Source organism: Leucoraja erinacea, chromosome 1 (genome assembly GCF_028641065.1).
Source record: "Leucoraja erinacea ecotype New England chromosome 1, Leri_hhj_1, whole genome shotgun sequence".
Classification (NCBI taxonomy): domain Eukaryota; kingdom Metazoa; phylum Chordata; class Chondrichthyes; order Rajiformes; family Rajidae; genus Leucoraja; species Leucoraja erinaceus.
In genome coordinates this window covers 49947997-49971206 of record NC_073377.1, presented here as the reverse complement: position 1 = coordinate 49971206, position 23210 = coordinate 49947997, and the positions used below count along the sequence as shown (strand labels likewise).

The 23210-nt window shown below is 43.1% G+C and overlaps 1 protein-coding gene across 4 annotated transcripts in view; it reads left to right on the top strand.

The window, feature by feature from the left end:
• Positions 1 to 10626: 10626 nt before the first annotated feature.
• LOC129696516 (interleukin-6 receptor subunit beta-like) overlaps positions 10627 to 23210 on the top strand; it is a 70714-nt gene continuing 58130 nt past the window's right edge. For 2 of the 4 annotated variants that reach the window (XM_055634529.1, XM_055634503.1), the window contains exon 1: positions 10627 to 11102. The gene's annotated coding sequence lies outside the window, so the exon portion shown is untranslated. Of the gene's footprint in view, positions 11103 to 11270; positions 11481 to 23210 lie in introns of those variants that run through there. The other 2 variants (XM_055634512.1, XM_055634519.1) reach the window with 2 other exon arrangements.

Here is a 23210-nt window from a genome sequence, read left to right as displayed (position 1 = left end):
CAGCGCTAGATTGAGCTTCCAAAGCCTCACGTGTGTGTGTGTGTGTGTGTGTGTGTGCATGTGTGTGTGTGCGTGTGTGTGTGTGTGTGTGCGCATGTGCGAGCGGCCACGAAAATTGTGTCCCCTTTGTCCCCCGGTCACCCCCATATTTTGAAAGCGATTTCCGTGCCTGTAATATGGGACGGGGATGGAAGATGATGAGGGGAGGTAGGGAGTTTGAGATAGAGGGATAGGAGGGCAGTGGGGGGGGTGAAGGAGGAGAATGGGGGAGTGGGATACGGGGGAGGTGAGGAGTGGGGGAACAGGGAGATAGAGGGAGAGGAGGGGGGTTGCGAGGGAAGAGGGGTTTGGAGGGAGTGACTGAGGGTAGGGGAAAGGAGAGGGAGGGAGAGGTGAGGGAAGGAGTGGAGGAGGAGAGGGGAAAGAAGAGGGAGGGTGAAGAGGAGGGGGAGGGAGTGCTGCAGGATGAGGGGGAATGGAGGAGGATAGGGGGAGGGTTGCCGTGATAGCGAGGCGCAGTTGGGGGAGGGTTGCCGTGACTCACGACACAACGGGGATCTCTGGCGTCACAACGGGAACCCCTCAGCCGCGCGTGTGCAATTGGGGGCTATGGGTGAGTGGGGGAATATTGCGTTGGGGGGCGGGGCCCTATGGGTCCACACCTGGTCTAGTATTGTTTAAAAAGGGAATGGCCACAGGGATCACCTGCCCTCTCTGTTTACTGCCTTGCTTCGTAGTCACCCATCTACTCTCATAAAGTCATAGTGATACAGTGTGGAAACAGGCCCTTCAGCCCAACTTGCCAACGTCCCAGCCACACTGGTCCCACCTGCCCGTGTTTGGTCCATATCCCTCCATACCTGCCTCATCCATGTACTTGTCTAACTGTTTCTTAAACATTGGGACAGTCCCAGCCTCAACTCCATCCTCTGGCAGCTTGTTGCATACACCCACCACCCTCTGTGTGAAATAGTTACCCCTATGATTCCTATTAAATCTTTTACCCTTCATCTAAAACCTATGTCCTCAGGTCCTCGATTCACTTACTCTGGGGAAGAGACTCCATGCATCTACACGATCGATTCATCTCATGATTTTGTACACCTCTATAAGATCACCCCTCATCCTTCTACGTTCCAAGGAATACAGTCCTAGCATACTCAACCTCTCCTCATAGCTAAAACCCTCTAGTCCTGGCAACATCCTTGTAAATCTTCTCTGAACCCTTACCTGCTTGACATCATATTTCCTATAACATGGTGCCCAGAACTGTAAATGCATATTTACTCTAAATGCGGCCTCACCAACGTCTGAAACAACTGTAACATGGCCTTCCAACTTCTATACAAGATACTCTGACTGATGAAGGCCAATGTGCCAAAAGCCTTTTTGACAACCCTATCTACCTGTGACTCCACCTTCAAGGAACCATGCACCTGCACTCATAGATCGCTCTGCTCTACAACACTCCCCAGAGGCCTACCAATCACTGTGTAGGGCCTTCCTATGTTAGATTTCCCAAAATGCAACATCTCACTTTTGGAATGGCGATAAATGGATCATAGGGGACATCGGGATCATATGGATCATAAATGGACAGAGGAGATTAACTTGGCATCATGTCAACACAGACATTGTTGTGCGACAGATAGCACAATGGGCGACAGATAGCACAATGGGCTAAGAGTTTGGCTGGCGACCGGAAGGTAGCCGGTTCAAATCCCGCTTGGAGTGCATACTGTCGTTGTGTCCTTGGGCAAGACACTTCACCCACCTTTGCCTGTAATGGAATGTTACGGCGGCAGGCGCGGGCACACCGCGACGCCCTGTGTCTCCCTTTCAAGGGAGATGCTAAAAAATGCATTTCGTTGTCTCTGTACTGTACACTGACAATGACAATAAATTGAATCATTTTCATTTTTTTTTTTTCAAAAGGTCAGTTCCTGTGCTGCACTGCTCTATGTTATATGTTTTATGTTTAATATGTCTTCATAGTCAAATCAAGTCAAGTCTATTCGTCACATACGCATACGAGATGTGCAGTGAAATGAAAAGTGGCAATGCTCGCGGACTTTGGGCAAAAAGACAAACAAGCAAACAACCAAACAAACTACAAACAGAATGGAATAGAATCACATATTCTTTTACATATTAAATATTGTGGGCGGAAGGAAAAAGGGAAAAAAACAGCAATTTTTAAAAAAGCAGTAGAGTGGCACAGTAAAAGTTAGTCAAAGTCTGTGAGCATTGCCACTTTTCATTTCACTGCACTTGGTGAGATAGGAGTTTACAGTCCTAATGGCCTCTGGGAAGAAACCTCTCCGTTCTCACTGCATGGCAACTGAGGCGTTTGCCTGACCGTAGTATCTGGAACAGTCCGTTGCAGGGGTGGAAGGGGTCTCCCATGATTTTATTGGTTCTGGAGTGGCACCTCCTGATGTATAGTTCCTGCAGGAGGGCGAGTGAAGTTCCTATAGTGCATTTGGCAAAACGCACTATTCTCTGCAGAGCCTTCTAGTCCTGGGCTGAGCAATTCCCAAGCAGATAACATTGTCATGCTCTGAATTAATTTTAATCCAGAGAATCCATGGAGCACTGACTCCAAGACAAATTATAATTGCTAAATTGCACAAAGCACATCAAAATTTTACATTTTATTTTAAATTTATTTTAGTTAGTTAAGTGTTTTGTTTGGAGGTCTAGACTTTTTTTATGTGGGGGGTTGGGGGGGGGTAGGGGGAAACTACCTTTCAGGGTCCCTACCTGGTTGGAGAGGCAGCTTTTCTCCGGGCTGCAGCTTCGACCCGTCCTCGTGGCCTACCTGAGATCTTGAGAGCGATGCCATCTGGAGCTATGCTCCTGATAGGGCCACCCAAGGCGGTAAGGTCGAGGGGGAGGTCTCTGACAAAGAGCAATCCAACCAAGACCTCAATGGTGGAACAGGCTGAGGACGATGGCTGACCTTAGTGGAGCGTCACAGCGGCTAGGAAGGCGGATGAAGGCTGCAGCAGGAAAGGGTCTCCGGTTGTCTTGGACTCCATGCCACTGGATACTGACCCAGATCTGTCAAGGACTGTGGGGTGGCTGTCTGTGCACCAGTCTCCCCACATTAAACAAAGTCACGCACAGGCGTCCTCCATATAGGGAATAGTACCCTGGAGACACCCATGGTCAGCCATGACTGAAGTGGGCCTAAGAAGAAGATACATTTCTGGATGCAAAAGACTTCAAAGGATAAAGGAAGAGAACACATACAAGGTACTGACAGAAATAACCAACCATGATCCAATGGAACAGTCGGTTTGAAAGACTAACTGGCCCATTCTTCTCATATTTCTATGTGCAATGCAAATAGTCTGCCTATGAAATTAGGGTAAATATGTTTTTTTTAATTAAAAAAAGGCAAGTGCAGTATATTCTTAGAAATATGTGCAGTTTCTGATTTTCTGTGATAAATTTAAAATACACACTATGAGACAATAGCATATGTTCAGAAATTAGTAAATAGAAAATGAGGTTATAAAAATAATGTTCCTGGTGGTGCAAGCACATAGGAAGTCAAATGGTGCTTTAGCCTTTAGTGGAAAAATATGAGAATATAATTGTACTGATATCTTGTTGAGATGCCATAGGCTTTAACGAGATTCGTTTTCAAAGGTATTTTATTAGTCACATTCACATACACCCAGGTGTAGTGAAGTGAAATGCTTTTTGCCACTTTGTAGCACACAAAAAAAAGAATACAGACATAACACCAATGAGAGTCTTAAACACATAGAACATCCCCCCACAATGGCTCCCACCATGAGGGAAGGCACAAAGTCCAGTCCCCAACCCCAGTTCACCCATAGTCGGGCCTATTGAGGCCTCCACAGTTGCCTCTACGGAGGCCCGATGTTCCTGGCCGTTCTCGCCGGGTGATGTTGCTCCGGCGTCAGGAGAGTCCTCCCAGCGGCCTGGGAACCCTGGAACGGCCGCTTCCGCACTGGAGGCCGCGGCTTCCGAAGCCAACAAGGCCGCGCCGGTTGGAGCTCCACAACTGGCGATCTCATCTAGAGATCCCAGGCTCCCGATGTTAAGTTCAGTGCCGCCGCCCGCAGCTGGTCGCTCCACAGTCCCGCAGCTCCGCGATGTTGTTCCCGGCAGTCTCAGCTCACCGGAGCTCCAGCATGGCGACCCAGGCAAGGCATCGCCCGCTCCGCGATAGCGCTCCAGCGCTGTGCCGCTGCCGAAGCCGAGGTTTTGGGCGGTCCCCGACAGGAAACGCCGCTCCAGGCCCCCAAGCTTCTCCACCACTACAAGGTGACAATCCACGAAGAAGTGAAATGTATCTATCTCCTTCTTAAATACATTCAAAGCATGCTGTAAACAAGATTGTCTGGTCACTGAGTGAATGGGAGCAGTTGGAGAGTAAGAACGTTGACAATGTTGAACGTTGTAGGAGTTGTGAAATGCAGAACATGAAAACATGGCTGGGGGATCAGGAGCTGGGTGAGGAAAAGAACCGTGGCCTCCAGGCTCAGGAACAGTTTCTTCCCATCCACCAGTTTTATAAGCAATGTGTTTTGCATCATATTTACCGTCAATGTAAACATAGGTTTACCTCAAATCCTCTGTACTTTTTGCCCATCACTTTAAATCTACATTCCTTGGTTTGAACATACCCCAGTTGGATCACCTATCATTCATCTAAGTGCAAATGAACTCCCACAATCCTTATAAAATTATGAGACACAAAGACAGGATGGACAGAACCTTATGTCAAGAGTGAAAATATCAAAGTGCACAGCCTTGAGGTCAGAAGTAGAAACGTTTAAAAGCGATATGTGGTCTAAGTTATTTTCCCCACACAGTGGGTGCCTGGAGCACTCTGCCAGCAGTGGTGACGGAAGCAGACACGATAGTGGCATTTTAGAGGCTTTTAGATTGTCTCATGGATATCCAAGGAATGGATCAGATACAGACAGAGGAGATGAATTTAACAGCATCGTGTCCAACAAAGACATTGTGGGCCAAATGGCCAGTTCCTGTGTTGTACTACTACTGTTCTATGTAGTCATATGTTTTATGTTCAATATCTCTTCATAGGATAACATTGTCATGCTCAGAATTAATCCAGATAATCCATGGGCCACTGATTTCAAGACAAATAATACTTGCTAAATTGCACAAAGCACTCCAAAAGAGAGGAGGTTATTTTGACTGATGGGGGGTGGGGAGAAGACATGGAAAAAGGAGGAGGAGGAGCCCGAAGGCTGAGGGATGGGAGGAGACAGCTTTTGACTGATGCCTATTTCCTTCGCTCCATAGATGGTACTGCACCCGCTGAGTTTCTCCAGCATTTTTGTGAACACTCCAAAAGAGAGCTCAGTAAAGCCTATGGCATCTCAACAAGGGATCAATACAATTTTATTCTAATCTTTTTCCCTTAAAGGCTAAAGCATTATTTGTCTTCCCACTTGTTTGCTCCACCTGGATCATTATTTTTATAACCTCACGAAACGGCATAATTTCCTATTTACTAATTTCTGTACATATGCCATTCTCATATATAGTGTATATTTTAAATTCAGAGACTACACAGATTTCTAACATATTGCATATACCTTTTTTTAATTAAAAAAACGTATTTAACAATTTCATAGTTCGCTTTTCAGTGCATACAATTAAAATATCTCGACTCGGGGGAAAATGCGGAAAACACCACACTGCTGAGTCATTATCACAGACTGACAACTGATACAAATAGAGAAATCAAGTAACAGTAAGTTGTTGAACTCAATATTAAAATTATATCTCATTCAACTAACGTTTTGCAATCTCAGTATTTTCCACGTCAAGTTTTGGGTGCGATAGCAGCCGTTTGTAAGACATCGAAATGCAAGGAAAATAAAGCGACTTTTGATTCAACTTTAAAAACATGTTTTCTAGCCCTAACATGTACCAACAATGTACATATGCAATTTTAATAATGCAATATGCGTTGCTGTAATGCACACGCCCACATATGATAATTAACCGTCTGATAATGACTAAATTTACCGGAAAATCACTTTTCAAGGGACTTTGCCAGGAAGTGGATACATCTTCCGGCGCAAGGCGTTTTTACTGACGTCGCGATTGGTTCGCGAACTTTTCACAATCGAGTAAAAAAAACACTCGAACTGCAGAGCAAGTACTATGTAAAAATGTTTTAACGTGTTCTCCTTCTCTACAAAAATCATGCCACGCTATTTAATTTATTTTAATACAGATTACAGAAGCACTCGCTTTATTCATCATGTTCATTGACCATATTTAATGATATCCATTCACAAGAACAATTGTAACACGCATTGAACATTATTTGCATCTATTATAACATTCCCGATAAATAACACAAAGTTAATTTTTTTCTGATTAACTCTTCGAACAACCTTGAGATGGGAAGAGAACGTATTGCTGCACGCGTTCTTGGATTGTTGGGAGTATCATCTTCCGTGGTACGAAAAAGGCATAATTGAACGAAAAAAAATAATGTGGGTGTGTTTTGAGGACTGCAGAAAGATGTAGAAAGACAATGTTGCATATTGTTTATTGACTACCATTCCCTCTCTCGACTTAAATCATTCTCTTTTACTAATACCGTCTTACAACTACTTTATGTTAATTTTGTCTCAGACGTTGTATTAATTTATCTTGAATAGATTTTCTTTATTTTGTTGTTATCACTGGTGGCATTTACAGAGGCCTGCACATCTGATGGACGTCAGAGGAGACCTGACCGTCCAGAGGAAACCCATGTAGTCACAGGGAGAACTCCACAGAGAGTACCTGAGGTCAGGATTGAACATGGTTATTTGGTGCTGCCCAAAGATCCTACAGCAAGCAAGATAGATAACTCGACGAAAAAGACATAGTATGGTCATGGGCAGATTCATGGGTAATTTACGGCCCCATTCCGTAACCGGCTTTCGTCGCCGCACAAAAGCAGAGCAAAGATAACTAGTGCGGAGACGGAAGCCGGTTACGGAAACATCCTCGTAAAAATAAAAGTTATTTGGTAAAAATCTTCTCCTCATTTTCAGAATGGTAATTTATTAACACAAACTGTTCCCCCGCAACGTTGATTACACTGCGAAGAAGGGTTTCGGCCCGAAACGCTGCCTATTTCCTTCACTCCATAGATGCTGCTGCACCCGCTGAGTTTCTCCAGCTTTTTTGTGTACCTTCGATTTTCCAGCATCTGCAGTTCCTTCTGAAACAAATTGATTACATTACGAGTCGGGTCGGGTTACTGAAATGGATGAAAAAAAGGCCCACGTTCCGCTCCGTTGCGTATTACACGTCAGCCCATTTAATTTAAAAGGAGTGGTCTATCTTGCTCCGCTATAGGATATTTGGTGCTGCCCTTCTGATAATGGATAAACATGTAGGCTATGGGCCGAGCATCAAAAATGTGTCTAGAAATCAACTTTTGTGACGCATGTCTCGGAACTACATTAAATTTTGCACAGATTTAGATAAAATATAATTGAGAAGGAAGTCATAACTCGTCAGTGCCTAACGTGGCATGTTAATTAATTAAACTAATTAGAAAATGAGATCAAAAAAGTAAGCGCCATCTAGAGTCCAATGTCCATATTACACCATGGAGAGCCTATTTACATGTTGCAGTCTATTTAAACCATATATTATTATATCATGTATATATATATAACTTGAATATGACTAATAATATATTATATAAAATAATATAATTAATTTAATTGTGAGTGAGTTTTTTGAATGAGACTGCCGCAGAGGTCCGGCTCCTGAACCATCCAAATTAATGGGCGTGGGCAGTTCCTGCGGGTTCCCCCGTTTACTGAACCCCACAGACTGCCAGTGTGCAGAGTGGGGGTCACGACCATAGTGGGACTGGGGCAGTGCCAGGCTGGGGGAAGGCTAAGGCATCTTCCACTGACAGGAAAATGCCTAACCCTAACCCTAACTCTTCCCCCTTCCAGAGCTGCCCACTGCTGGATCTGCTTTGGGACCAGCTGTAGGCTCCTTAAGTGTGGCTGCTCATCGCATCCACCTCAGCCAGCATGCCCTTCTCGATCATCGTGGTGATGCTGGTGGGAAGTAGCAATGCCCTGCATGATGCCCAGGCAGCCTTCAGGACCACCATAACGCCGGCTCCGTCAGACCGTCCACCTGCTTGCTGCAACACCGGCTGCCCAACAGTCCAACCGACCCCTCGCAGCACCTACCGGCAGACCGACCACTCTCACCATCCACCAGCGGCCCGGCCACTCTCACCATCCACCGGCGCCCAAACCGGAAGAGGACAAGATGAGAGTTTTAGTAATAGTATAGATAGATAGATAGATGAAGTAAACATAAAATATCAAAACTAGCACAAAACACATGGTCTACCAGGCAGCAGTAATCCTCAGTTATATTTCTCCAACTTAGACGACATTTATCAGTCAACAAGGCATTAGAGCGATTCTCGTATTTTTCTCAGTTATGGATTACTTACAGCAGGGACCTCAAAGCACTGTGAGATAGCACAAATGCAGCCTCCACAAAATAATCCAAATCTCTTGAAAGGATAAACCAACCAACATCAGTGTCATCTCCCAAGCTAACATCCCCAGTCAAGTTATTGTAGTTACACCGAATCAGCTTTTTCACTGTACCTTGGTACACATGACAATAATAATAAACTAACATCAACACAGCCACTCTATTCTGAGATCTGTCATGGGCAAATCTTACCAGATAGAAAAGGAACAAGATTCAAGGATGTTTCCAGAGTCCCCTTGAGTAAATGTGACGTCCCCACTGACGTGAGAATTCCTGATACAAGATTAATCAAAGTGGGAAGGAGCATTTTGGACAATAATGAAATCCTTGAGTAGGTTCAGTGGAAACAGAAGCCCGGTACAAAATGCAGAAGAAGTAGTCTATCTCACAAATTACACAAGCGCAAACTGTTAAGACATCTCTTGTCCCATTTTGGCTTCTTCAGCCTTTTCAGAACCACAAAAACCAGAATGGAAGTGGTAAAAGAAAGATTTTTAAAACAGCAGATGCTTGAAATTTAAAATTAAAACAGAAACTGCTGAAAACATTCAGCAGGTCAGACTGCATCCAAGGAAAGAGGAACAGAATTAACATTTCCAGTCAGAGACCTGAATGGATTTCCAAAGGTTTTTGATCTTAAATGTTTATTCTGTTTCTCTTTCCATAGATAATGACTGTCCTGCTGGGAGCTTCCAGCATTTCTGCTTATTCCCGACTTGAAACATTATACTGGATCTTGAAAGACCATCTAAGAATACGATTCTATGAAATGTGCTGGAAATAATCAGCAGTCAGGCAAGACTGTGAAGATTAAAAAGAGTTTATGTTTCCCATCAAAGACTTTTCATCAGGACAGGGAATCACTGACACACGCACACGCAAAGGGGCATTGGGAATGGTACTGAAAACCTCCAATCTTTGCCTGGGAAGCGGACTGAGAAACATGTTCACTAGAAAAAAAAATCTGCAGCTGCTAGAAATCCTAAATAATAGCAAAAAGTACAAAAAGCACTTACTAGACCACACTGCAACAATAAGGAGTCAAATAACTTAAACACATAAAAATAAACTTTATTCAAGATTAATAATATGTACAAAAGAAGAGCTGCACAAAATTCCTCTGACTTCTCCACGGCTATACATCCATTCATTAGCATTATATTTGGTCGTGTTCCCCAAAGCCCATGCCACTCATGTGGCACCTGGGGTGATATCCCTTCCTCTGTTTGAGGGGGTCTCCACCGCGCACTGACCCCCAATGTGCATTAGGGGAAGGACCTTAGACTGTGCTCCTCTCCTGCAGAGTCTTGGAGTTAGTTGTACCAAGCTTCATAGAAACATAGAAAATAGGTGCAGGAGTAGGCCATTCGGCCCTTCAAGCCTGCACCGCCATTCAATATGATCATCCAACTCAGTATCCTGTACCTGTCTTCTCTCCATGCCCCCTGATCCATTTAGCCACATCTAACTCACTCTTAAATATAGCCAATGAACTGGCCTCAAATACCTTCTGTGGCAGAGAGTTCCATTCAGTGCTTCCCTCAGTACATATCCTCTAGTATCTTTGGTACATACTACTGCTCCTGCAGTCTGGAGTGGACAGTCGGCAACATTCCCTTTTGTAAAGGTGAAATTGATTTTAAAAATGTGGAGAAAGGAACTGCAGATGCTGGTTTGCACCCGCATCCCCTTTGATGTGTTCAAGAAGGAACTGCAGATGCTGGAAAATCGAAGGTACACAAAAATGCTGGAGAAACTCAGCGGGTGCAGCAGCATCTATGGAGCGAAGGAAATAGGTAACGTTTCGAGCTGAAACCCTTCTTCAGACAGCTCTGCTATAGGATCTTTGCAGATAGGGGGTGGCGGGGAGAAGGAAGGAAAAGGGAGGAGGAGGAGCCCGAGGGCTGGTGGATGGGAGGAGACAGCTCGAGGAATTCTCCCAATTTTGTTAGCCCTTGCTGTCTCCTCCCCTTCCTTAGCCCTCGAGCTGTCTCCTCTCATCCCCCAGCCCTCGGGCTCCTCCTCCTCCCTTTTTCCTTCCTTCTCCCCTCCCCACCCAACCCCCCATCAGTCTGAAGAAGGGTTTCGGCCCGAAACGTCGCCTATTTCCTTCGTTCCATAGATGCTGCTGCACCCGCTGAGTTTCTCCAGCATTTTTGTGTGCGTCCCCTTTGATGTCTCGTTTTCACACCTTACACTCCCTAATCTCTGTGTCTCCCTCTTCCCTGACTCTCAGTCTGAAGATGGATCTCGATCCAAAACGTCACCCATTCCTTCTCTCCAGAGATGCTGCCTGTCCCGCTGAGTTACCCCAGCTTTTGTGTCTATCTTCAGTGATTTAAAAACACGCTTCAAGAGCGCCTGTGGGCGGGTGAGAGCGTCGTCAAGCCGCCGAGGCGGGGACTGGGTGACGTTTCATCAACCTGGCACCGAGAGGTTGACGGCCGACATTACTCGTCAGTGGCGCCTTTGATCAATAAGTCAGTGGAAACGAATTGAACTCAGCTGCCGATAAAATGTCTTGAACGTTGCGCGAAGAGGGTAACACGGTAAGCAAAGTGCGCTTTACACGGGTTTAACTTAAAGCATGTTAAGAGATTATATTTTTTATACACACGGAGCCCCCGCCTCTGGTATCTTTGCCTCTGGGCGTTGCTTTGGCCGCGATGACGCAGCGGGGCTGCCGCGACCGGGCGCGCGTACGCGGTGACGTCAGCGCCGGCTGGGCTGGGCTGTGAGCCAAACATCCTCGAGGAGCGCCTCTATAATCTGCTGTGAGCGAGACCGACGATCCTATAGCAGCTATAGGATCTTTGAGCGAGACGACGGTTACAGGAGCGACGTCGGCCCCGCGGGAGCGGCCGTTGCACCGAGCGAGGGACAGGGCGGCGGTGCGGGCACGTGGTATGTACTATCTGCAATTAGTGGTATGTGCAATTAGTATTTATGGTTATTTAAACTACTGAGATCAGGAAAGCGCTTTACGTTGTGACTGGACAGTCGTCTATTCTACCCTCTCTACAAAGCTTCGTTCACAGTGTTAACCCTGGCAACGTAATCGGGTGGTTCTCAATACTGGGTTACACAAAAAAGCTGGAGAAACTCAGCGGGTGCAGCAGCATCTATGGAGCGAAGGAAATAGGCAACGTTTCGGGCCGAAACCCTTCTTCAGACTGGTTTCCATACAGGTTCTCAATACTGTGGGTGTATCGTCGTTGCCCCCCCCCCCCCCCCCCCCTCCAATCCTAGTCTGGTGTGTATGAAATTAATGAGACATCTTGTATAAATCAGAAATAACTCGCGTTTGCTTTAGCTATTTACTTTTTTTTCCAAGGCCGAGTGAAATGGTGACACATCGAGACGCGAGTGTCAGTAATGTAATGAGTCAAAAGTAAGCACAGATTTATTCAATTCCTTCCCCATTCTCTGATTTGCAGTGCATACTTAGTAATTGCAACATCTTGAGATTAATTTATTGTTGAAAAGTATCACAAGATCATAGTAGTTGTAACAGTGTTACAACATTTTGAGATGTTAAAAATCAAGTCTGCAATTTATCCCATCAGATAAAGCATAAAAATAAGTTTAATTTGACACCTAATTCACTTTCATATCTCAAGTATTAAAAAAGTTATGGCCATTTTCATACTCAGAAATTAGCATCTTGTTCCCTATTGATTTTCTATGGACAACAAAAAAGCTGTGATCGTGGACAGTCAAAAGCCCATAACTTTCTTAAAAATTAAGAGAACTGAATGAAATGTTCAGTTATCATAGATTGAAGCATTCTGAAACAAATATAAAATAATCTTACTTGGATGACCTGAAATTAAAGCATTTAATTAGTTACATACCCAATTGTAACTAATTTCAGACTTCAATTACTAGATCTAAACATCTATCCGTTTCTTAATAAATGATTAACATTTTTAGATAGCCTAAGTGTCCAAATAATATTCACAAATAATTCACAATAAAACATAATTTTTAAGTCACTTACATTAATTTATAGGCCAAATGGAAGGAATTTAGTGTTCAATTGCTGTAAATTAAAGTCCATTTAAATCAGCTTTCTAGTGGGATCCTGTGAACGCGCTGGTTTAGAACATTCACATTGCGGTGGATTTGTATCCTCAAATGCCCAGAAAAATACTGCGGGATGTAATGCGCCCAAAATTAGCTACTCTCAACTTTAAACTTTGTATAAAGGGATCTTAAGAAGCCCTTTTTAACGTAAAAATAAACAGCCTACCTTCCGTTTTCCCCTGTATGAGATCCGGCCGGTTGCCGGCGGTCGGGGGTTTAGAGGTTAATTTTTAACCTACTATAACAAGTATAGAAAGCCCTTAAAACTAAAAATAGCTCCAGCTACAGAATCTTCCAGCGATTTTTCGTTAATAATTAACTAGGCTGAAAAACCTCGATTTGAACAGCCTAGTGAAAAATCGCGTATTAAACCCGCCCCCCTCTAAACGGGGCCAAAATCGCGCACACGGGCTGGGACAGATTTTCAGCGACGCTTCAGGTAGGCTTTGCAACATACCTAGTAGTTGGTGCTGCTGACTACACTATGAACGTCCTTTCCAAAAGCTAGGGTACAGTTCGATTCTCTTCCAGCCCATTGAGAACATTGGGCATTGTCTCTGGCCCTGTTACGCTACAATGTGGATAACTACATTCTGCACTTAATTTTTCTCTTTGCTCTACCCATCATACTTGAGTTTGACTTGATTGTATTTATGGACTTTTTGTGAACTTCATTCTCTCAGTACTGAGATCCGAGTTGTCACCTGGTTAAAACATTAATAATACTAATTAAGAAAAGTAAGGTTACATGTCTCAATGACATCCTTGGTGATGAAGTGAAGGTTGGTTAGTCTTCAGTAGGCCATTAAAGTCCCCTGTAAGGAAGAGTCTCGGGATTGGACAGTTGAAACATCATCTGTCCAATCCCTTCACAAATGCTGACTGACCTGCTGAGTTCCTTGACTAGTTTTTGGTTTTTGACCATTAAAGCCATCTATGGCCTGTAATGAAAAAAATGATTCAATTTATTGTCATTGTCAGTGTACAGTACAGAGACAACGAAATGCATTTTTAGCATCTCCCTTGAAAGGGAGACACAGGGCGTCGCGGTGTGCCCGCGCCTGCCGCCGTACATTCCATTACAGGCAAAGGTGGGTGAAGTGTCTTGCCCAAGGACACAACGACAGTATGCACTCCAAGCGGGATTTGAACCGGCTACCTTCCGGTCGCCAGCCGAACTCTTAGCCCATTGTGCTATCTGTCGCCCTATTTGTAAGCCAAGAATGATGAGCTTACCAAGAACATATAGGTAGTCAGTGCCCACGAGAAGGAACACTTCAGTGTGACTCTGTCCTTAACATGGGCACCCTTGATTCCATTCTACAGCAGCCTATTTGAAATTACATTTGCCTTATTCCTGACTGACAAATCTAAGGCTCTACTACAACTCAAAACAAGAAACATTGGAGGTATCTCTCATGAAATCTTAAAACTAGGTTATGAAGAACTTCAGTCGCAAATACTTTTTCGTCCCCCACATTTCGGAAAAGGAGGATAGTGCAAGAGACTTCTGACCTGTAATCATCTGCAACTTCAAGAAATTAGATTGTGATAACTGCAGAAGGATTTCCGCTGACAACAACAGGGAAAAGTCCAGAAGAAGGTCCACCTCAACAAAGCTACTTTCTGAATCAGTATAAATCTTCATTGCACTGCAGTTGACGGAAAATTGCAGGGACCATTTATGCACAAAATAATTTAAGTCCATCTCTTGTTTCTGAGACAAATATCCAAAGATTCAATTTACAATTTGTCCAAGGTACCCTTCAATATTTGTTTTCTCACAGATCTGATCAGTTTTTCAGATTTTCAACATTTTTGCCAGCTGGGTTAATATTTTAAGTTAACCTTTTAAAAGAAATGCTTTGGATGACAAAGGCTTCAACCAAAAGTTGGCAAAAATGGAGCAACTGCCACATGAATGGAAGCCTGACCAAGTGTCAGGAAGGAACTTACTTGTAAAAGGCTATTTCTATTTGGAGGAAAGAATACGATACAATCCTTTATAAAACACTGTTTCAACTGCAATCCGTGTATTATAGCCCGATGATGTCCACATTAGAAAGATGAAGGATTTGGAGAGGATGGAGAATAATTTTTAAAGGATTCTGCAGATGAGGAGCTTTGTTTATGCGGAGGAATAGGAGTTTTATATTGTTATCCTTTGAAAAGAGGCAATTGCAAGGTAATCTGATCAGGTACTAAGCATGTTGACACGGAAACAAGTACCAGGGGCAAAGAGTGAAGATGATTGGTAAACGTGGTGTAACAAGACTTTGGTAAAAGCGTGTAGTCCTCTGGTATCATATTGCGCGGCAGTGCTCCCAGTATGCAAAATAAATTGTTGCCAGAAGGCAAAGCTGGGAACAGATTTGTTTTTGTCAATGCAAAGGCTTTTAGTCATTTAGTTTTTATATTCTAATATTATGAGATATTAAAAAACTTTATTGTAAGCACAATTATCAAATCATTAAAATCTGTTTTGAAGTTTTATGCGCTGAAATAATTGCGACCATAAAAATTGTTCAAAAGGGGGAAAAAAAGATATGGCCTAATATCCAGGTGAAATTAATAAAGAATCCAATGAAATGCTGGAGAGTTGGGTTCTCCACTATGCTAAACTGTGACAGATGCACCATTAAATCTGAGATTGCGATATGTGGTAATTGCCAAATGCCAGTAATATCTTCCAGAACAAAAGGGCATTGCATAAGCAACTCCATTATGCCCTATTTGTGTCCAGATTTCCAGAGAATATCTAATGTGAGGCACTCGCATTTTGGTCTAGGATGCTGAGTGAATTTGAGTTGGATCCAATCATAATGTTTTGAAACTTTAAATTTGTCATTGTAAATGTCCGTAAAGATGCTGAGCTGCTATCAAAATTCAGAGTATTTTCCAATAAATACTGATTGTGCCAGTTGTTTATCTTTGAACCTCCATTAGGTGTATCTTTATCTCAAAGGGGCTGCACACATACTGTAACATTGCTTAAACAAACTTGGATTGCAGCCTAATGTCAACAGTTTGTATGAAAATCCATTATCATTTAAAATTATTAACATTGAATACCTTCCTGTGAAATTATGACGCCAACATAGAAAATAGAAACCGTGTATGCCTTTTGGCCCTTGCAGTCGGTTTCACCATACAGTAAAGTCATGGTTAATCCTCTGACTCAATACAGGTCTATCACCGATTTTTCTTGCAACAGGTGGTCTTTTAATCTGGACAAAATTACTAGAGCACACCTGAAATCCCTCTCGGGAAGCATCTCCCCTGCATAATTGTGCCGCTTTGGCCGGGTAAGGCTGGAAAATCTATGGTGGACCTGTACCATGCTCGTACTTTCACCCTATACTTAAGTCTTGTTAATAAACATCTGTGGGAAGGGAAACAATTAACATTTCGGACCCAGGTTCCTTTGGCAGAACTGTCTACTTTCATGTTTGCTGCTATTGCCCACATCCCAACCAAAAAACAAACATACCTTTGCAAATAATTGGTTTAGTATTCATAGGAGTAAAATAGTGCAATATGTTTTAGCACAATTACGTCCAGGAAAACAAAATTTGTTTGTTATTCCTTTAACTAATGTGTCAACATTGACATTCATGGAGGGAAAATAATTCATTCCCAAATGAAAAATATTGAAAGCAGTAATATTTCCCAATGCATTTGTGAGTTTACACTCGGGATTTGTGAAATATCTTTTCATAGCAGTATGTGTTGGAACCTGCTGATGTACTTTGTATTTACTTGGGTTATATGAAAAATGCACATAATGAACCAAAGTAATTTTTTATTTTCCTATTACACTTGTTGAAACCTGTGTGCAATTTCTCTTCTTTTCTGATCAAATTACAGATTGGAAATAGTCCCTCTGGTCTAATATGAACATGCAAACCAAAATACTCCATCTGAGCTAACCATATTAAACGCCCTGTCCCACGGTACGAGTTCATTACAAGAGGTCTGATTTGAACTCGGAGATTTACGGTAATGGCCACTCGTCGGTACTCGGGGCTCTCGTGGACATTTTTCAACATGTCGTTAGTGAGTCTTCCCGAGTACCTGCCGTTAGCATTACGAGCCGCTAAGACGTCCCCGAGCTCCAACGTACCCGCTATGTTCATTCTCCGTGCTTACCACGAGTTAGATTTTTTTTTTTTAACTCGGGAGAGCCCTTGGAATGGACTCGTACCGTGGAAAAGGGCTATTACCTGCATCTGATCCATATCCTTCTGCACCTGTCCCACAGAGTATTAACTTGTTACGTTATTCTTTCACCTTTCAAAACTCATAATCCCCAAACTTTGAAAAAATACATCTACATGATTTGTGAGAACTGATGAAATGCCTGCCCTCCCTGCTGCTGCTTGCTGCTGTGTCAGGAACCATGCGTAGACCCCCTACCTCACTGGTGACCTTGTAACAAATAATAACTCGTGCTTGATGTAGAGAAGATGCCTGTAAGGGCTGTAGTTGGATGGGCAATGCAAGAGGTACAGTCATTTAGTGCTGCAACATAGGGCTCGGAGTTGCATTCTTGCCAGTGCAGTGAGCACAGGCTATTGGCAGTGGCTGTTCCAAGTGTTGTCAGACTCCCTATATACTACAGTCTCTCATCACTGCCTACCAGGTGTGAAGGAAGTTTCTGGCTGCCCATCCTTGGTTGGTTGTGCAGCATTTCCTGGATTGATTTATTTATCTATTACAAACTTTATAGCAGTTGCTAATCGTTGAGCTTAAACCTATGGAGAGCTATGCACTCAAAACAGGGGGGACTGGCAATTTCTGTCACATCTAACAGGGGGTCTGAGAATTATATACTGCGCCCTCCATAATGTTTGGGAAAAAGACCCATCATTATTTATCTGCCTCTGTACTCCACAACTTGAGATTTGTAATAGAATAAAATCACATGTGGTTAAAGTGCACATTGTCAGATTTTATTAAAGCGTATTTTTATACATTTTGGTTTCACCATGTAGAAATTACAGCTGTGTTTATAGTCCATTAAAAATCAACTTATTACGAATCACAAAGGGAAAGGCTGATTCACAAAAATTAATATACTTTTATAATAATATATTAAATAGAGAATCACCCTCAACAGAAGCATTAAGGGAAGATTGGGAACATGAGCTAATGATAAAGATCTCGAAGGATAGATGGGAAAAGTATTTGATGAATACACATAACTGTTCTATTAATGCAAGACATAATTTAATTCAATTCAAATTATTACATAGACTATATTATTCAAAAACGAGGTTTAATAAATTTTATCCAAACGTCTCTCCCAGATGCGATAAATGTTTGTTTCAAAACGCTAATATAACACATTCATTTGTAGGATGTACAAAGTTGAATAAATTTTGGAGTGATATATTTGATATATTTACAAAGCTTTTCAAGTCAAGAATAGAACCCAAAACGGAATGGATTATATTTGGAATAATAGGAGAAGATACCAATTTAAATAAAGATCAAAATGTTTTTTTTAATTATGGGTTAATAATTGGAAAGAAATTGATACTTAAATTTTGGAAAAATACAACCATACCAACTGTTAAAATGTGGATTAGGAATATGATGGACATAGCACGCCTTGAAGAAATGAGACTCCGACTAATAGATAAATATGACCAATTCTTAAGGAGTTGGTCTCCTTTCATCGACTTTTTGGAATCATGTGATGCAGCGATACCGTAAAGATTGCTGATTTCAGTTCATGACGCGGATAGATCTACATCTCCGAATACAGATTTGAAAAATTCTCTTTTAAGGAGCCTTCTTTTCTATTTCTACTTTCCACTTTCTCTCTTCCTTTTTTATTTTTTATATACACACTTCACGTTTTTCTACTCTCTACCATCTATTTTTCCACTTTTTCCTCTTTCTATTGTTTTCTTTTTCTTGTCTTGCTTACTTCCTTCTCATAACATAAAACTAGAGGTTGTACGTAGAATGGATTACGGTATTACATATTTGCACCTAAAATTAGGTTCCACTGTACTGTTTTGTGCTGTATTAACTTCTAATAAAATAAACAAAAAAAAACAAAAAAAACAAAGGGACAGGCAGGCCAAGGAAGACCTCCACAGCTGATGACAGAAGAATTCTCTCTATAATAAATAAAAATCCCCAAACACCTATCCAACAGACCAGAAACGCTCTTCAGGTGTCAGGTGTGGATTTGTCCATGACCACTGTCTGCAGAAGACTTCATGAACAGAAATGCAGAGGCTACACTGCAAGATGCTAACCACTGGTTAGCTGCAAAAAAAGGATGGCCAGGTTACAGTTTGCATATAAATACTTAAAAGAGCAACCACAGTTCTGGAAAAAGGTCTCGTGGACTGATGAGACTAAGATTAACATATCAGAGTGATGCCAAGAGCAAAGTATGGAGGAGAGAAGGAACTGCCCAATATCCAAAGCATACCACCTCATCTGTGAAACACAGGGTGTTATTGTCTGGGCTGCTGAAGGTACTGGCTCACTTATCTTCATTGACCATACAACTGCTGATGGTAGTAGCATAATGAATTCTGAAATGTATAGACACCTATCTGTTCAAGTGCAAACAAATGCCTAAAAACTCATTGGCCGGCAGTTCATTCTACAGCAAGACAATGATCCCAAACATACTTCTAAAGCAACAAAGGAGTTTTTCAAAGCTTAAAAAATGGTCAATTCATGAGAGGCCAAGTCAATCACCTGATCTTAACCCAATTGTGCATGATTTTTATATGCTGAAGAGAAAACAGAAGGGGACTAGCCCCTAAAACAAGCCTAAGCTAAAGATGGCTGCAATACAGGCCTGGCAGAGCATCACCATAGTAGACACCCAGCAACTGGTGATGTCCATGAATCACAGACTTCAAGCAGTCATTCAATGCAAAGGATATGCAACAAAATACTAAACATGACTACTTTCATTTACATGACATTGCTGTGTCCCAAACATTATGGTGCCCTGAAATGGGGAGACTATGTATAAACACTGCTGTAATTTCTACATGGTGAAACCAAAATGTATGAAAATGGCCTTTATTAAAATCTGACAATGTGCACTTTAACCACTTGATTTTTTTCTATTACAAATCTCAAATTGTGGAGTACAGAGGCAAATAAATAAATGATGGTCTATGCCCCAAACATTATGGAGGGCACTGTACTATCACAGCACTGAACAGCAGTCTCCTTTGGCCAAACTCATCCATGACCAGCAAGATACCTCATCTAAGCTAGTTATATATGTCCAAATGAACCTATCCCATCTGTACCTTGCCCAAGTGTCTTTTAAATGCTGTTATAGTACACCTCGCAGCTCATTCCATATATCTAACACCCTCGGAGTGAAAATGATAATGAGAGAAACAATAAAATGTGAACAGCCTGTCAATGTATGAAATATCATGCCAATCCTTGGCAATTTCCCACATTCGCCATGAGCAGTACAGTCCTTAATCCCACATTTCTGCATACAGCCTCTTCACACTGAGGCATGATCAAATCAATCCATCAATGACAGAACCAGCAGAATGCAAGGTAGAATTCACGAGCTATTCCACCATCAAAATTTGAGGGGTGGAATTTATGTGGAGGTGGGGAAAAGGAAGGGGAAATATAAAATTTACTTCTCAGTTCAATGATGCTGTACTTCCCAATTTACTTCTCAGCTTTAATGATGCAGCACACATTACTCAGCTTCACCTTACAGAAACACCACAAATACAGACAATTTTCCAGTAATGTAGGGGGTCACCTGTAAAATATAATAAACCCATTGGTGCTGATTCAATTTGTGCATTTCTTCATTGGAATGCATCCCCAAGAGCTAAGTGAGATATTAGTACGTTGCTGTATCAAAATGAACAGTAACTTGCAACTGAAGAAAATCATCCAAAATCTTTGTCTACATTACAGCATTTATAAGCAGTGACTAGTGGGGTGCCGCAAGGCATGGTGCTGGGACCCCAGTTATTTACTATATATTAACGATTTAGACGAGGGAATTAAATGTAATATCTCCTAGTTTGCGGATGACACAAAACTGGGTGACAGTGTGAGCTGCGATGAGGGTGCTATGAGGCTGCAGGGTGACTTTGATAGGTTGAGGGAGTGGGCAGATGTATGGCAGATGCAGCATAATGTGGATAAATGTGAGGTTATCTCGTTTGGTGGCAAGAATAAGAAGACAGATTATTATGTGAATGGTGTCAGATTCGGAAAAGGGGAGATGCAACAAGATCTGAGTGTTCTTGTGCATCAGTCACTGAAAGTAAGCATCCAGGTACAACAGGCAGTGAAGAAAGCAAATAGCATGTTGGCCTTCATAGAGAGAGGATTTGAGTATGGAGCAAGGAGGTCCTAATGCAGTTGTACAGGGCCCTGGTGAGACCACATCTAGAATATTGTGTACAATTCTGGTCTCCTAATTTGAGGAAGGACATTATTGCTATCGAGGGAGTGCAGCGTAGGTTCATCAGGTAAATTCCCGGGATGGTGGGACTGACATTTGATGAAAGAATGGGTTGACTGGGCTTGTATTCACTGGAATTTAGAAGGAGGGTTCTTATAGAAACATATAAAATTATTAAAGGATTAGAAACATAGAAACATAGAAATTAGGTGCAGGAGTAGGCCATTTGGCCCTTCGAGCCTGCACCGCCATTCAATATGATCATGGCTGGTCATCCAACTCAGTATCCCGTACCTGCCTTCTCTCCATACCCCCTGATCCCCTCAGCCACAAGGGCCACATCTAACTCCCTCTTAACCACAAGGGCCACATCTAACTCCCTCTTAACCACAAGGGCCACTTCTATCTCCCTCTTAACCACAAGGGCCACATCTAACTCCCTCTTAACCGCAAGGGCCACATCTAACTCCCTCTTAAATTGGACAGGCTAGATGCAGGAAAAATGTTCCAGATGTTGAGGGAATCTAGAACCAGGGGTCATGGTTTAAGAATAAGGGGTAAGGCGTTTAGGACTGAGATGAGGGAAAAAACCTTTTCACTGAGAAAGATGTGAATCTGGAATTCTCTGCCACAGAAGGCAGTGGAGGCCAATTCACTGGATGTTTTCAAGAGAGAGTTAGATTTAGCTCTTAGGGCTGAATGAATCAAGGAATATGGGGGGGAAAGCATGAATGGGGTACTGATTTTGGATGATCAGCCATGGTCATATTGAATGGCTCGAAGGGCCAAATGGCCTACTCCTGCACCTATTCTTCTATGTTTCTATGTTAACATTAAGATTTCCAATAATGCATATGAGTGATTTATTAAGACAATCGGTCTATTGATTACATAAAATCCCATTTTTTAGACAATCTTGCTAAATGGACTGCATTGATCATAGTTGTCCCTGTGATTACATTTTTTTTTCTAAAAAGGCAATCAAATGTATGAGCTTATGCCCTTATAATAACTGTGATAATACAGGTGCACAACCTTTTATCCGAAAGCCTTGGGACCAGACACCTTTCGTAATTCAGAATTTGTCGGTCTTCGGAATGGAAATTTTTTTGCGTAGATTTTAATGGCTGGCTCAGTGGTAGAGTGCTCGGCTCATATCCGCAAGGTCGCGAGTTTGCGCCTTGATCCCGGCAGAAGAAGTCGGAGCGGGGCTGGGCTGGGCTGCTGCTGGCTGTGGGTCTCTGGGATCTCTGTGCTTGCGGTGGGCCTGGTGGTCGACGTCCAATTGGTCCTGACGTCTCCGGTGACTGCACTGACCTGCAGCCATCGCCGTCGTGAAGACAGTACAAAGCCCCCGCGCCGGTACAATGAGCGGGGAGCTGGAGAGGGGAGGGAAGGGGTCACACACATGGCCGGGGAGCAGAGGGGTGTAGGTGGGGTGAAATTGAAGGGAGCGACAATTTGCTGCTGCCTGCACGCTGAGTTTAAAAGTTCCCACGCAAGACTCATGATACACTGTATCGTGTCTACCGTGGGAACTTTTAAACTCAGCGGGCAGGTAGCAGCATATTGTCAATTATTAACCCTCCCGCGCAATATACTCTCACCTTCTCTTTTATGAATGGGGATTTAGTTCCCCTTTCTTCGAGGACCGACCGGAGGTTCTGCTGTCACCTCTGCGGGCCGCCCTCGGTGAACGTCCTCTCCCTGTCCCTGGGATAGTAGGGGGCGATCAAACAGCACAATACCCCCCTCTTCCTCCAACTCCAGAGGAATCCGCTCCCCGATGGGCCGCTACGGCGACAAGTGGCAGTTCGCCCACAGCCCGAGCTGCGCCACCCCAAGAACAAGAAGTACCTTCCACACTATCAGCTTCTGCCCATACACTGCGTGTTCCTCTGAAGTTGGAACGGGGCTGGGCTGGAGTTGCTGATCTGGGATCTCCGTGCTTGCAGTGGGCCTGGGGTTCGGTGTCCCGATGAGAGGGCGCAGCTCGGGCTGTGGGCGAACTGCCACTTGTCGTCGTAGCGGCCCATCGGGGAGCGGCTTCTGGTGGTCCTGACGTCTCCGGCCAGTTTGCAGTTTTCCTCTGGAGTTGGAACGGGGCTGGGCTGCTGCTGGCTGTGGGTCTCTGGCT